The sequence below is a fragment of the Aythya ferina genome (assembly GCF_964211825.1).
Source record: "Aythya ferina genome assembly, chromosome: 2".
In the NCBI taxonomy this organism is placed as follows: Eukaryota; Metazoa; Chordata; class Aves; order Anseriformes; family Anatidae; genus Aythya; species Aythya ferina.
Genome location: NC_140297.1, coordinates 95,980,160 through 95,993,231, shown reverse-complemented (window position 1 = coordinate 95,993,231; position 13,072 = coordinate 95,980,160). Strand labels below are relative to the sequence as shown.

General features: G+C 39.1%; 1 protein-coding gene across 3 annotated transcripts in view; it reads right to left on the bottom strand.

The window, feature by feature from the left end:
• Positions 1 to 13,072, bottom strand: part of GABBR2 (gamma-aminobutyric acid type B receptor subunit 2) — a 500,245-nt gene that overhangs the window by 417,897 nt on the left and 69,276 nt on the right. The window contains exon 2 of one of the 3 annotated variants that reach the window (XM_084508378.1): positions 10,277 to 10,339. The exons of the other annotated variants lie outside the window; for them this stretch is intronic. The gene's annotated coding sequence lies outside the window, so the exon portion shown is untranslated. The remainder of the gene's footprint in view (positions 1 to 10,276; positions 10,340 to 13,072) is intronic. 3 annotated transcript variants of the gene reach the window in all.

The window sequence follows — 13,072 nt, the reverse complement described above, 5'->3', positions numbered from 1 at the left end:
AGAATCACAGAATTTCACAGAATTTTCTAGGTTGGAAGAGACCTCAAGGTCATCGAGTCCAACCTCCAACCTAACGCTAACAGCCCTCCACTAAACCATATCCCTAAGCTCTACATCTAAGCGTCTTTTGAAGACTTCCAGGGATGGTGACTCCACCACTTCCCTGGGCAGCCTGTTCCAATGCCTCACAACCCTTTCTGTAAAGAAGTTCTTCCTAACATCTAACCTAAAACTCCCCTGGGTCAACTTAAGCCCATTCCCCCTCGTCCTGTCACCAGGCACGTGGGAGAACAGGCCAACCCCCACCTCGCTACAGCCTCCTTTAAGGTATCTGTAAAGAGCAATAAGGTCACCCCTGAGCCTCCTCTTCTCCAGGCTGAACAAGCCCAGCTCCCTCAGCCGCTCCTCGTAGGACTTGTTCTCCAGGCCCCTCACCAGCTTCGTCGCCCTTCTCTGCACCCGCTCAAGCACCTCGATGTCCTTCTTGTAGCGAGGGGCCCAAAACTGAACACAGTACTCGAGGTGCGGCCTCACCAGAGCTGAGTACAGGGGGACGATCACCTCCCTAGCCCTGCTGGTCACGCTGTTCCTAATACAAGCCAGGATGCCGTTGGCCTTCTTGGCCACCTGAGCACACTGCTGGCTCATATTCAGCCGACTGTCCACCATCACTCCCAGGTCCTTCTCTGCCTGGCAGCTTTCCAACCATTCCTCTCCCAGCCTGTAGCTCTGCTTGGGGTTATTGCGCCCCAGGTGCAGGACCCGGCACTTGGCCTTGTTAAACTTCATGCATAAACTTAAACTATAGTGAAAGCATGTTTTGTCCTGATTCTTTCCCAACAACAAATTACATTTGTTTTTATGCTTTTTTTAGCCTAATACAAAATACAGATGACATCTTAATGAATAATTTCTTCAAGAGCACTCTGTCTCTCACTTCTGTCACTGTGTAAGTCAATTTTCCTCCCATAGAGAATCAACTAATCACTTGGTTTCTCATCTGCTATTGCATAGCACCCATGGGGCCATCACAGAAAAGGCCTGTTTGTGCTTTAGCAGAATATTAGATTATTTCATCTGTTTGGATCAGACATTTAAAATAGGGACATCCTTTTTTTTTTTTTTTTTCCTCATCTTTTCTTGCTGCTTAGTTTCCTTCAGTTGAAGAAAAGCTGCAAATCAAAACCACAGCACTATTTCATACAAAGCCCATGGGTGACATATGTTCCAAAACATAGGTGCTGTTGCTTACACAAAGCATATAAGCAAAACATCAGTACAAAAAGAATTTGCTGGAATTAGGTCTGTAGGGACTGATCTTCAACTGCTATCAATTCCCTGATATCCCAGCAAAGTAAGCTAACATTAATAGCTTGGTCTACCATTTAGCCAGCCTAAACACCCTTAATTCAGTGAAAGACCATGCTTCATAACTGGCAGTGCTACTGCACTGTCTGTTATTCTGTTATCTTCTTTTATGTCAATATTTCTCAGCCTATTCTATAGCTAGATCATACCTGCTCGTGAAATACATTCAATATTGGGGCTACATTATATATATATATATATATCACTTACTTCTCTTGATATAGTAAGAAAAATACCTACTTCTTGAGTACCTCAGGAAATGAGTAGATTTTTCTTGACCGATAATTTCTCCTTAGAATTTAAGCATTAAAAAAGTCCATTGCATTTATAACTTCAGGTGAAAATAATGAGAATATGGGATACTTTACATTAAAACTTCAGTATATAGTACCCATTAAAACTTTTTAAATTTTTGTGTTTCAAAAATGCAATTGACTGCTTTAATGGCTCTAAAGTACATACATTGCTACAGCAGCAGATAGAGACTTTTTCTTTAGTAGGCAAGACAACTGTGCAATAGCAGAAATATAACTCTCTCATAACACAGAATTGCATGCCACACTGGCTGCTGCTAATTAAATGAGGAAGTAAAGAACTGCTCCTTCTAATCCACTATAAATATTTAGCCTTTTTAGCCATATTTGTGTGTCAAATTTTAAAGAGCATAGCTATTTGCACTCTATTGATGTGAGAAATTTCCTAAAGTAAAATGTGGCCCTTTACTGCTGTCAAAAAAAAAAAAAAATCAAAAAATCACAATATTTGTCACAATCCTATAAATGTAATTCATTAAGTCATTTAGCTTATGGTAGATGTTGTACAAAATGAAGATGCAGTATTACAATATGCTGAAATTGCTGGTCAGCGTTTTGCAAAATGTTGTACTAATTAAAATGCCATACATTAATTGTACATTAATATTTTGAGCAGGCCTACACGCCAATTCCTTAATCCTTAAAATCAAGGACAGAAACAATGCAGTGTTTAAGACTGTGTGCACTCCTCACTGTTAACAGCACAGAGTCCTTCCCAGATTCTGTTTTCTGAACTGTGCTGGGAAACAGGACTTTTTTGCTCAGCTCCACAATTATCTGTCCCAAGGGGCTATCCCAAACACATTTGTCAGAGTTGTATTTTGGGCTTGCTAAATCAAATAGAGGACAAGATAATGTTTGTCATCTTCCAAAGTTCACCTAGCTACTTTTCCTATTTGTGCTGACCTCTCCAGCCAGCCACTCCACCTTCTACCCTCATGGTGCTTCAGAATCGCCATGTGGCTCTTCGACGTATGGCTCAGACACTTGGCTCTGTAGCTGTCAAGCACGTGCAACACAGCTAAAGTAGGTTAATGATATCAGATGCAGAAGGCAAATTATAATCTCAACTAGATTTCAGTGAAAGGGATTGATCTCCACTGTTTCTCATCACAACAGTGCTTTGAACTTACCTAAACACTGAATAGATGGGCACACCTCTGGGTGCCCATTCAGTATGACCTGAAGCCACATAAAGACATCCCTGAATGAAAGCTCTAATCTCTTCACACACAAGAGATAACCCTCTTTCTAATAAAAGGAAAAGATACTTTGTCACTGAAATTGATATCTTTATGTGAGTCATAACTACGTTGCCATTATCTACATTTACCTGAACAAGTTATTTCTATTTTTAAACAGCAACGTGAACCTCAGTTCCTCAAAGACAGGTGGAAATAGACCACTGTAATGGTTAGAAAAACTAGGTAAGAAATGAACAAAAATCTCTTTTGTTCATGCTCTATTTTGAAGATTCTTGTAATTGTGTCTCGTCTCCTTGAATTCAGAGCAATGCTTATATCTATGCTTAAGCCTAGAGGCCTACAGGAAAGCTTGGGAGGGACTCTTTGTCAGGTCAGTGCCTACCACTTCTTATTTTTGCTTCTCTGCCTTTTATTTACATCTTTTCTTTTGTATCCTCTGTGTTTATTGTTCCACTGCAATCCTCAGTTCACACTGCTCCATTCCTATACACTCATCCCTGTTCTAATTACCCCACAGAAATTATCTTGGCCTTAGTAATACATACCAACATCCCTTTTTTCACTTAAAAATGCGCAAAACCTCTCCTCAACATATTATCATATTTTGTTTTATGTATGGACTAAAGGATGATTCAGTTTTGGTTTGGAAGTGTTGGGGTAGAAGCTTGCTTTTGGTTTTGCCATGCAGTTTACATGCTAAAAAAGTTGAGCATACACTTCTGATATTGGTCATCTAAAAGCATAAGTCTCTCGCATAACTTCAGATTAATATTCCTCCCTGAGAAATAATAATAGACACAGAATCTAGGTAATGAAACAGCAGGCTGAGGGCTATATCTAGTTACCAGAATAAGTTTCTTAAAGCTGAATCACAGTGTCTTCAGAAAGAGATGCAAAGTTCTCCCACTGTTGTGGTTTGTTACCAAAAAAAAAAATAAAAACAAAAACAAAAAACACCACACTTTTTCCACTTATAACAGTAAAGATCAGAGTTTTATTTAACAAAAATTTCATTAATTTTCACCTTGAATTTTCATCTTGTACTGTATTATTATACAAGATAACACAATTAAACAGCTTTATTATAGTCAAGATGCAATTTATTTTTTTCAACATCGTCCTAATAAGATTAGGATCACCTCATTACTCATTTGGATTAAAACATCTTAATTAAAAAAAAAAAAAAAAACAGTCTTTGGTTTCCTCATAGAAAACAATTCTGAGGTTATGCTATAACAAAAGACCACAGCCATGCCAATGAATTGGCTTTAAGCAACAAAATGGAAAAAGGATAGAGTTCTTTTCTACATTAAAACTAGCGGCCAGTTAAAAACTGACAAACGTACAAAAGGACAAGATAATTAACACCTATTAGTTCTCTTTTTGGTCTCTTAATTACAACCTTCTTCGTCATGCTGGCACGCTATTAAGAGTCATTTTGTTCCTGCAGTAAGTTAGAAATCTGATGCAGTATTCCTTACTAATGTCATTTATAACAACTGGAAACACTACTGATGTGAAAAAGACTCAGGCCAGTCACTCACAGAGTTAATATGTAAGACTACACACTCACAGCAGAAAAAGCCTTTGCAATCTCAAAAATAACTGAAATGAGTAATCAATCTAAGGATTTGCACATGGTAGAAATGAGGACTTTGTAGTGAGACTTCAAATCTTAATCACAAATCTTCAGAAGGAATTTGAGATTTTTGTTACCTCTTTATCTCCAGATAGAGCTATATGAGAGAATTTTGACCTACAGTAAACTGGGGGCCTATATGTTATGAAAAAAAAAAAAAAACACGTTACAATCTGTGAATATACACCAAAATATCAGAAACTGAAACTAGCAGTAATTTTTAGGAATGCAGGTTTAACATTTCTAAATCACATTCCTTTCCCAGTTCCTACAGTCAGCATCTGCAATCTGCATGTCTCTGGTTCCACACAAAACACACTCAGTATCTATCTTTCTTCCTCCATCTGCCTCTTGTTCTAGTTTCCTAGTTCCTCTATCAAGTTTATGTTCTGAGTAATGGGAATTCTAGTTTCTTGAAGACATGTTAGCAAGATATACAGTACCAGTACAGGTACTTTATGAGGTAGACATCAAGAGTGTTAAACACATTAAATATCAGATACAGGACACATAAATATTAAGCTTTCATAGAATTAACATTTAGGTCAGAAAAGACCTTCATGGTCATCACATCAACCTGTCCTACTGAGTCCCATTACTAAAACATATCTCAGTGCTACGTTTACAGGGCTCTTATATACCTCCACAAATGGGGACTTCACCACTTCCCTGTTCCAACACTTGACCACCTTCTCCATGAAGAAATCCTTCCACATATACAATCTAAACTTCCCTTGGCACAACCCGAGACCTCCCCACATTCTGTCACCTAAGAAAAGAGACCTTGCTGCAACCTCCTTTCCAGTAGTTGTAGTGAGCAATGAGGTCTCTCCTCTCAGACTCCTTTTCTCCAGTTAGCCAGTCATCCATCAGTCACTCTCATAAGCCTTGTTTTCTGGTCCCATCAACCATTTTTTTTTTGGTCTTCTCTACACATGCTCACGCAACTGTATATCCTTCGCATTATGAGGGGCCAATACTGAACACATTGAGATGCAGTATCACCAGTGCCAAGTACAAAGGGACAATCACTTTCCTAGTCCTGCTGGCCATGCTATTTCTAATCCACTTTCTAGCTACTCTTCCCAAGCTCATATCTCTGCAAGTACCCACAATCCAAGTGTAGGACCTGGAACAACAAAGCTTTGTTGAATGTCAAGCAATAGGCTAAATTGGTGGGCCGAGTCCAACTTGCATCCTTCTGCAAAGCCTTCTGACTCATAAGCAGATCAACAGTCCTATCTAACTTGGTACCATCTGCAAATTTACTGAGGGTGTACTCCATCCCCTCATCCAGATCACTGATAAAAATATTAGACAAAACTGGACCCAATACTGAGCCCTGGGGAATGCCAGTGATAACTGGCTGCCAACCAGATTGGATTCCATGCACTGTGACTGAATCCAGCCATCCAGCCAGTTCTTCATCCAGTGAACTGTACACCTGACTAGATATTAAAACTAGACATCCTGCTGGTTATAGCTGCAATGACAGATCTACATTTATCCCTATTAGTAACATAATACCACAGAGTTTAAAACCGAACTTAGAACTTTGAATTTTGTAAATAATTATTCCAATTGAAGCATACTACCATTCTTCTTGTACAACTGTAAGAAATCTGGTATTTCATTCTCCTCTCTACCTCTTAGATGAGTGCAACAAAGCCAAAATTGCATAAGAAAGATCTTAAGAGAGAAATTTTATACTCCTATTATTTTGAAGAAGGAAGCGGGCTAAGGGGGCAGATTAGCAAGTAACTCTTTTGGGACTGATGATCAGGATTCTCCCGCTTTGAAGGCAAACACGTACCCTGCAGCAAAGTGCTGCACTGCATATGAGCAAACTAGTTTTAATCCATTTAGCTTGGACAATAACAGTCTGTCTTTGCACAGCCTTGCCTTTGTGCTGAAATTGTGCATAGTGGCTCAGTAGTTCATGCTTTTTGCCCCAGAGCTTAGCTTGCACCTAGGCTAACTATATAAATGTGCTCAGACTAGGCTTAATGGGATGAAAACACACTTCTGACTACAGCAGACACAATAACTACATTATGATCTAGCCTAAAGCTAATAATTGGACTATATAACATGGCTGCATAGATTACATATGTGGGTGAACAGCAATTTCCTTAGTCTGCAGAATTGACAGAGAAACGCAATAGCAAAGACATGGGATATTATCTCTATTTAGGCACCAGCACCCACACACCACTTCATTGTAGGTGACTTCAGGGTCTCCTTTTGTACCTTGAAGCTTAAGACTACCCAAGTTGCTGTATGTCATGCACATACAGCAGAGAGGTAGACATTGCTTGTTTGTTTTGGAAGTGGTTTCTAAAAGGTGTAAGAGAAGTTTTACATACCAGTTAGATTTTCTTCCATGGGGTTACAATATAGTTAACAGGCCCACTTTGCGTAAGGAAATACTGAGTACTTTCAATAATTCTTTGTCAAGATACATTTAGCCACGTTTCTCCAGCTTAGGGTTTTCTTAGGCATAAAGGAACACAGTGAGAGAGGATGAAAGTGAGTTGGGGTTGCATTGGGTTTGATTTTTCCTCTTTTACCATCTTGCAGTAGACACTGGTGAGGCTCCTGCTAGTACTTCAACATGCAGACCAGCATGTTAGAGTACTGGTCTAGTACTAGTCTCTTTTGTACAAAGCAAAAGAGAAGAGCAAAAGCTTCATCCTGCTTACCCTGGTGCTATACATGTCTATACACTTAGAGGATAGTAGAGATGAACTTTTTGTGCTACTGTCTCACTGACTCTTATATATTTCATCTTCCAGGATTTGTTGCCTGATCTTCCTTCTTCACTTTGCCCAAGTCAGCCACCCTCCCCAAATGCATCAGTGGAAGTATATGTCAGGTTATATATCACTGTGCTGTGATTAATTAGCTTGGGGCAATTTCAAAACATGAATTAAGAGTCTGAGTGAAATAGGAGCTGTTAATAATTTTTTTCAGTGTTACCTGTGCTATGTATGTGTTGGTACAGTTACTGTGCACATCTGAGGTAGTCTTCACACCCTTTTGGGGCTAAGCTTGAGTTGTGAAGGTAACTAACTTTCATTTTAGAAAATTTAAAAATCCATCTTTCTTGCCCTTCGGTTAGCATACCTTGTATAGGCAGAAGGCAGGGAAGTCATTTCTGGTTTTGCAAATTACATTAATTCTTTTCCTGAGCTGAAGTACAGTTCTTTATCTATTCTACATACAGAAATTAGGTTGTGTGGTCATATATATCTTGCTGATTTTCTACCACACCACGTAATATAAAGTACATGAAAAGTTTCCTTAAAAAAATTAACAGCCTTATTTCACTTATTGCAGTAGTCTACATCCTCTCTAGCATATTACAGCTTTAAGGACTAAAATAATAAAACACTAACATTTAATAGAGCTTGTTCATACACCTACAGCATGTATGTGTACAAACAAGAAAAGAGAAATATAAAATGAAGTTTGGAGCTCACAGTCTGGAAACAGAGGGGAAAATATTTTAATTTAACAACTGATCACATTTAGGTATGAAAATATTAAATACAATTTTAAATCTTACTGAAGTGCTTCCAAGCATACACAGTAATCCAAGGAATACTATGTGCATCTTGAATCACCACATTCAGGAATATTTAATTCCTAGTACAACAGATGCAGAGAAAGGCTTCTAAAATAATAATGGGAATGGATAGCTTATCTTAGGGGAAGGCTGTATGAGCTTGACTAATTTATCCCAGGTAGTAAAAGGTGGAGAATGTTGTCTTGTTTCTTTTCCAGCACAACAATGATGTAATTCAATAGGAATGTAAAAACATGGAAATAAAAATGAACAGAATATGTTTAGATCATTCTGAATATCCTACCTTTGAACTGAATGTTTAGGTCACTTTGTAACCCCAAAGATGGGAAAGCACCTCTCCTTTTAAACAGCCATTCAGGTTTTGAACATCCTGAAATATCTTTCAGAGTATATACATTTATCAGTCAGATCAGACCTAGCCCAGTATGTGAAGAGCATGATGCTTTCCAACATGACGACAAAAATCCTGAGTCATATCAAGCTGAAACCTAAAGTCAAGGACATATTAATCTAAAATGCCTGACATGAGAGGGCATGAAATGGAAGACTTTGAGACATAGAAGATAACACTAGAATTTAATTTTATATATTTACAGCACTAAACTGCTATATAAAAGCTTAAATTTAAACTGTTTAATTTTACAGCATCACATATTGGAATACTGTGTCTATTACCTGGAAAAGCAACTTGTATATTTAAGTGACTTGTGTGAGTGTGGTGGTTTTACTGGGCCAGACCCAGTACAGTGAGTCAAATACAGAGTTAAACACAATTCTTGCTTCCCAAACAGAATAAGGACAATGTACAGTAAATGAGAAAACCACTCAATAGTCTCAGCTCTCCCTTCAGTAACAAGTGTCAGGATTACTAATTGAGAAATTTAAGTATATGTTTTCCATTTGAAGATCATATAGATGAATTACATAGGTATAGTATAAGCATGTATTTTATTTTACACTTATTAGAGCTGCCATAGAAATGTTTCCATAAGGACGCATCTCATGGACTCTGTGTAATTGCCTTGAGGGAGGGAGTATTTTTCTTATCTTGTCTTCAGGTAACAGTCTACTTCTAGAAACATCTCATTTATAAAAGCAGTTATAATCACAGAGGACTGGTTGGCTGAACAGACATGCCATGGTTATGTAGTAAACATTACTCCTACCAAGTGAGCTAATATTTATGAATGATTTCAGAAGGATTTGCAAAAACAGGGAGCCTTTCCCTAAACCTTTGTCCTAGGGAATAATATATGCGAGTTCTCTATCACAAAGCAGCTTCATAGAAGCATTTGTTAGTGAAGTATCGACACTGTAATTCTTGCAAACTCACATTCTGTTTTACCTGATCCACACCTGGTATCAGCTCCTTATGCATACAAAAAAAAATTAAAATATTTCATGATCATATCAGAATATAGCTGCAGTTAAAGTCACAGAAACAGTTCCTCTCACTGGAAAATTCATTAAAAAAATCCCTGCAGTTGTCATAGCTTATGGTTTAATGAATTGGTTCTTTTATTCTTGTTTTCTTTAATTTAAATTCCAGCATGAGATACATAATAAAATGGAGACAGTTATATATTCTACTGCTACGTTAAGGTTAAGAAATAAATATGCAAATACAGAATTTCAAATTGCTTTAGAGGCCACGCAGGCAGGCCAAATTTATAAATATGAAAGGAAGTCAGCCCTGGTGAAAACTCATGCAGTTCCACTGACATTCTTAATAAATGTGTATTTTTAGAACTGCATTTATACCACTTCTGTTAACACTTTGGGATCCACACAGTAGTTCTGCCCTATCAACAGCTTTAAGTGGTTTTCCTTCTCAGGAAGTACCCTGAGCTGTTAGTTGTGACACTTCCTCTTGCTTTACTGAAAGAATAACTTAAAATTTACTGCTACTTCAATACAATTGATTTTCATTTTAGTGTTGTTTCCCCCTCCTCCACATTGCTTCCGTTGCTGTTCACAAAATTCTGTTCACAAAATTGCATTTTGTGCTGACAACTGAAAATTGAAAGAAGTGGAATTAAGAAGTAATCAATGTGATCTCAGAATCAGCAAGGTCAGAATCCTGCCCTAAGGAGCGGTCCATAACAGAGGTGTTAGCACAGATTCTACCAAAGGAATTATGTGTGGGGAGAGTTTGACTTACCTATAGCAATAAGCCATAGTGAGGAAAAGCTTACTTCTGGAGCTCAGACACAGAATTCTAAAGCTGAAAAAAAAGACACACATCTTGCTCTTTCCTTATTTCTTGAGTGACTTGTACTAACTGTACCAGTTGTTTTCAGCCTACCCATAGAAATTCACCTTCTCCCAGTCCATCATCCCCTTTCACAACCCTCCACCTTTCTGAAGTTCTTTAAGAAGCTTCCTTTATGTCTGATGAAAGCTAATGACCAAATACCAGGAATATCCATATTAGAGCTTTTGATTTTGTCAGGTGAGATGTTATCATGAGCTCAGTTATCCACTGAACAGTCGGCACACAGGTGCTGACTAGCCAGATGCGAGCCCCACATTAGACATATCTGCCTCTTTCCAAGGCATTAAGGAATATGAGGTAGCTGGCAGTGCTATAAGGGCTCAAAAGGAAGAAAAATCACAGTGATAAAGAAAGCTTGAAATTATATTTATCACTGTGTGCAGAGATCAGGCAGAGGGACCCAAATCTCTAGGACACCAGGCTTTTTTTTTAAATAATCTTTTCACAGAATAACTCATTTCTAATTGGATTCTGCACATTTAATAAGAACTACACTATAGTTACTCTTTTTCTACACAATTATATTTTTGGTTACTGAACAGCAAGAGGGTGGAGGAGTAGTGCAATGAAACATAAGGTATCTTTGAGGACTCACTGAGCTTTTTCCATTATTTGCACTACAACTAACTTATTAGCATCAAAATCTCACACTGTCCTATCTGGTTTTATAAAATAAAACAGAATCAGAGATTTTCATTTCGGAGCAGACACTGTCTTGCAAGTGAGAAAAGTGAAATCAACTTCTCTCTTAACTGGTTCTATGGAATTTCTTAAAACAGAAATAAATATAAGGAGGAAAAAAATCATGGTGAGAGGTAAAGAAGTTTCCATGAATTAGTGCAAAGTAAGAATCTATGAAGCCAGAGTCCTATCAAAAACAAACAAAACAAAACAAACAAAAGCACTAGACTATCAGCTATGCACCACGTGGATGGAAGGGACCTGTGGAGGTAATCTGCTCAAGCAGGGCCACATATAGCAGATTGCAAAGGACCACGTCCAGGCAGCTTTTGGAGATCTCCAAGGAGGAGACCGCACAGCCTCTATGCCAGTGCCATGCACTGGCAGCCTGGCACCTGAACAGTACAGAAGTGCTGCCTGGCATTCAGATGCAACCTCTTGTATTTCAATTTGTGCCCATTGCCTCTGCTTCTAGCACTGAAAAATAACAAGAAGACGCTGACTCCATCTTCATTGCACCCTCCCTTAAGGTACTTAAAAAAACTGATAGAATCCCTCCGAGCCTCCTTTTCTCCATGAGGAAACTATGCTAGGCTCCAGCCTTTGCTCATAAAAGCAATGTTCCAGTCCTTTAATTGCTTTAGTTCATTGGTACGTTGGACTCTTTCTAGTATGTTCATGTGTCTCTTGTGCTGGACATCATGGAACTAGACACAGTACTCAGGTACAGCCTCACCAATGATGAATAGACTAGAATCACCTCCCTTGACCTGCTGACATTACTTTGCCTGATGCAGCCAAGAATATCATTAGCCTTCTTAGGGGCAAGGGCACATTGTTGACTCATTGTCAACTCTGTATCCACCAGGACCCCAGAACTTATCTTGCAGAGCAGCTTTCTGTCTGGGTGGCCCCCAGCATATACCGGGGCATGGGGTTGTTTCTCTACAGATGCAGAATCTTGCAATTCTCCTTGTTGAACATCATGAGATTCTTGTCAGCCCTGTTCTCCAGCCTGTCGACGTTCCTTTGGACAGCAGCATGGCCCTCTGGTGAGTCATCCACTCCCTGCAGTTTCATGTCATCTGAATCTACTGAGGGTGCACCCTACCCCATCATTCAGATCATCAATGAAGATGTTAAACAGGACTAAACCCAGTTCTGACCCCTGGGGTACTCTACTTGTTACTGGCCTCCAACTAGACGTTGCACCACTGACTGCTACCCTTCAGATCCCTACCCTTCAGATCCAGCCAATCAGCCAGCTTTCAATCCATCTCACTGCTTGTCTGGCCCATACTGCAACAGATTCTCTATGAGGATCTTATGGGGGAGAACAAAGGCCTTACTGAAGTACAAGAAGAAAATACCCACTACCTCCCTTTCATCCATCAGGCTGATCATTTCATTATAAAAGCATTTTAGGTGGTTGGCCAGGCAGGACTTCCCCTTGGTGAATCCATGCTGACTATTCATGATGATTTTGTTCTGGTGTCCAGAACTAGCTGGACAATCATCTTCTCAGGATTTCAGGTGAGGCTGATACATTTTGGTACTAGGAGTAACATAAATTTTCCCCCAATCAATCTTCAAGGCAACTGTGAGAAGTGCCTGATTGACCTGGGGTTATTGAGTAACCTCACAATAATATCAGCCAGCTCCTTCAGCATTTATGGGTACATTCCAAAAGGACCCAAGGACTTACAAATGCTTAGTTTACTAAAGTATTCCCTGACCCAAACCCCTTTCACCAAGGGTAGATCTTCCTTGCTCCAGCCTTTCACCCTGGTCTCTGAGATTCCTGAAGGCTAGTCTTTCTGGTAAAGACTGAAAGAAAGAAGGCACTCAGTACTTTGGCCTTTTCACCATTCCAGGTAACCAGGTCTCCCATTTCATTCAGCAGAGAGCCCACATTTTCTCTGTCTTCCTTTTGTCACAAACTCACTTGTTGAAACTCTTCTTATTGCCCTTGGCATTACTGGCCAGATCCAAATCCATTTG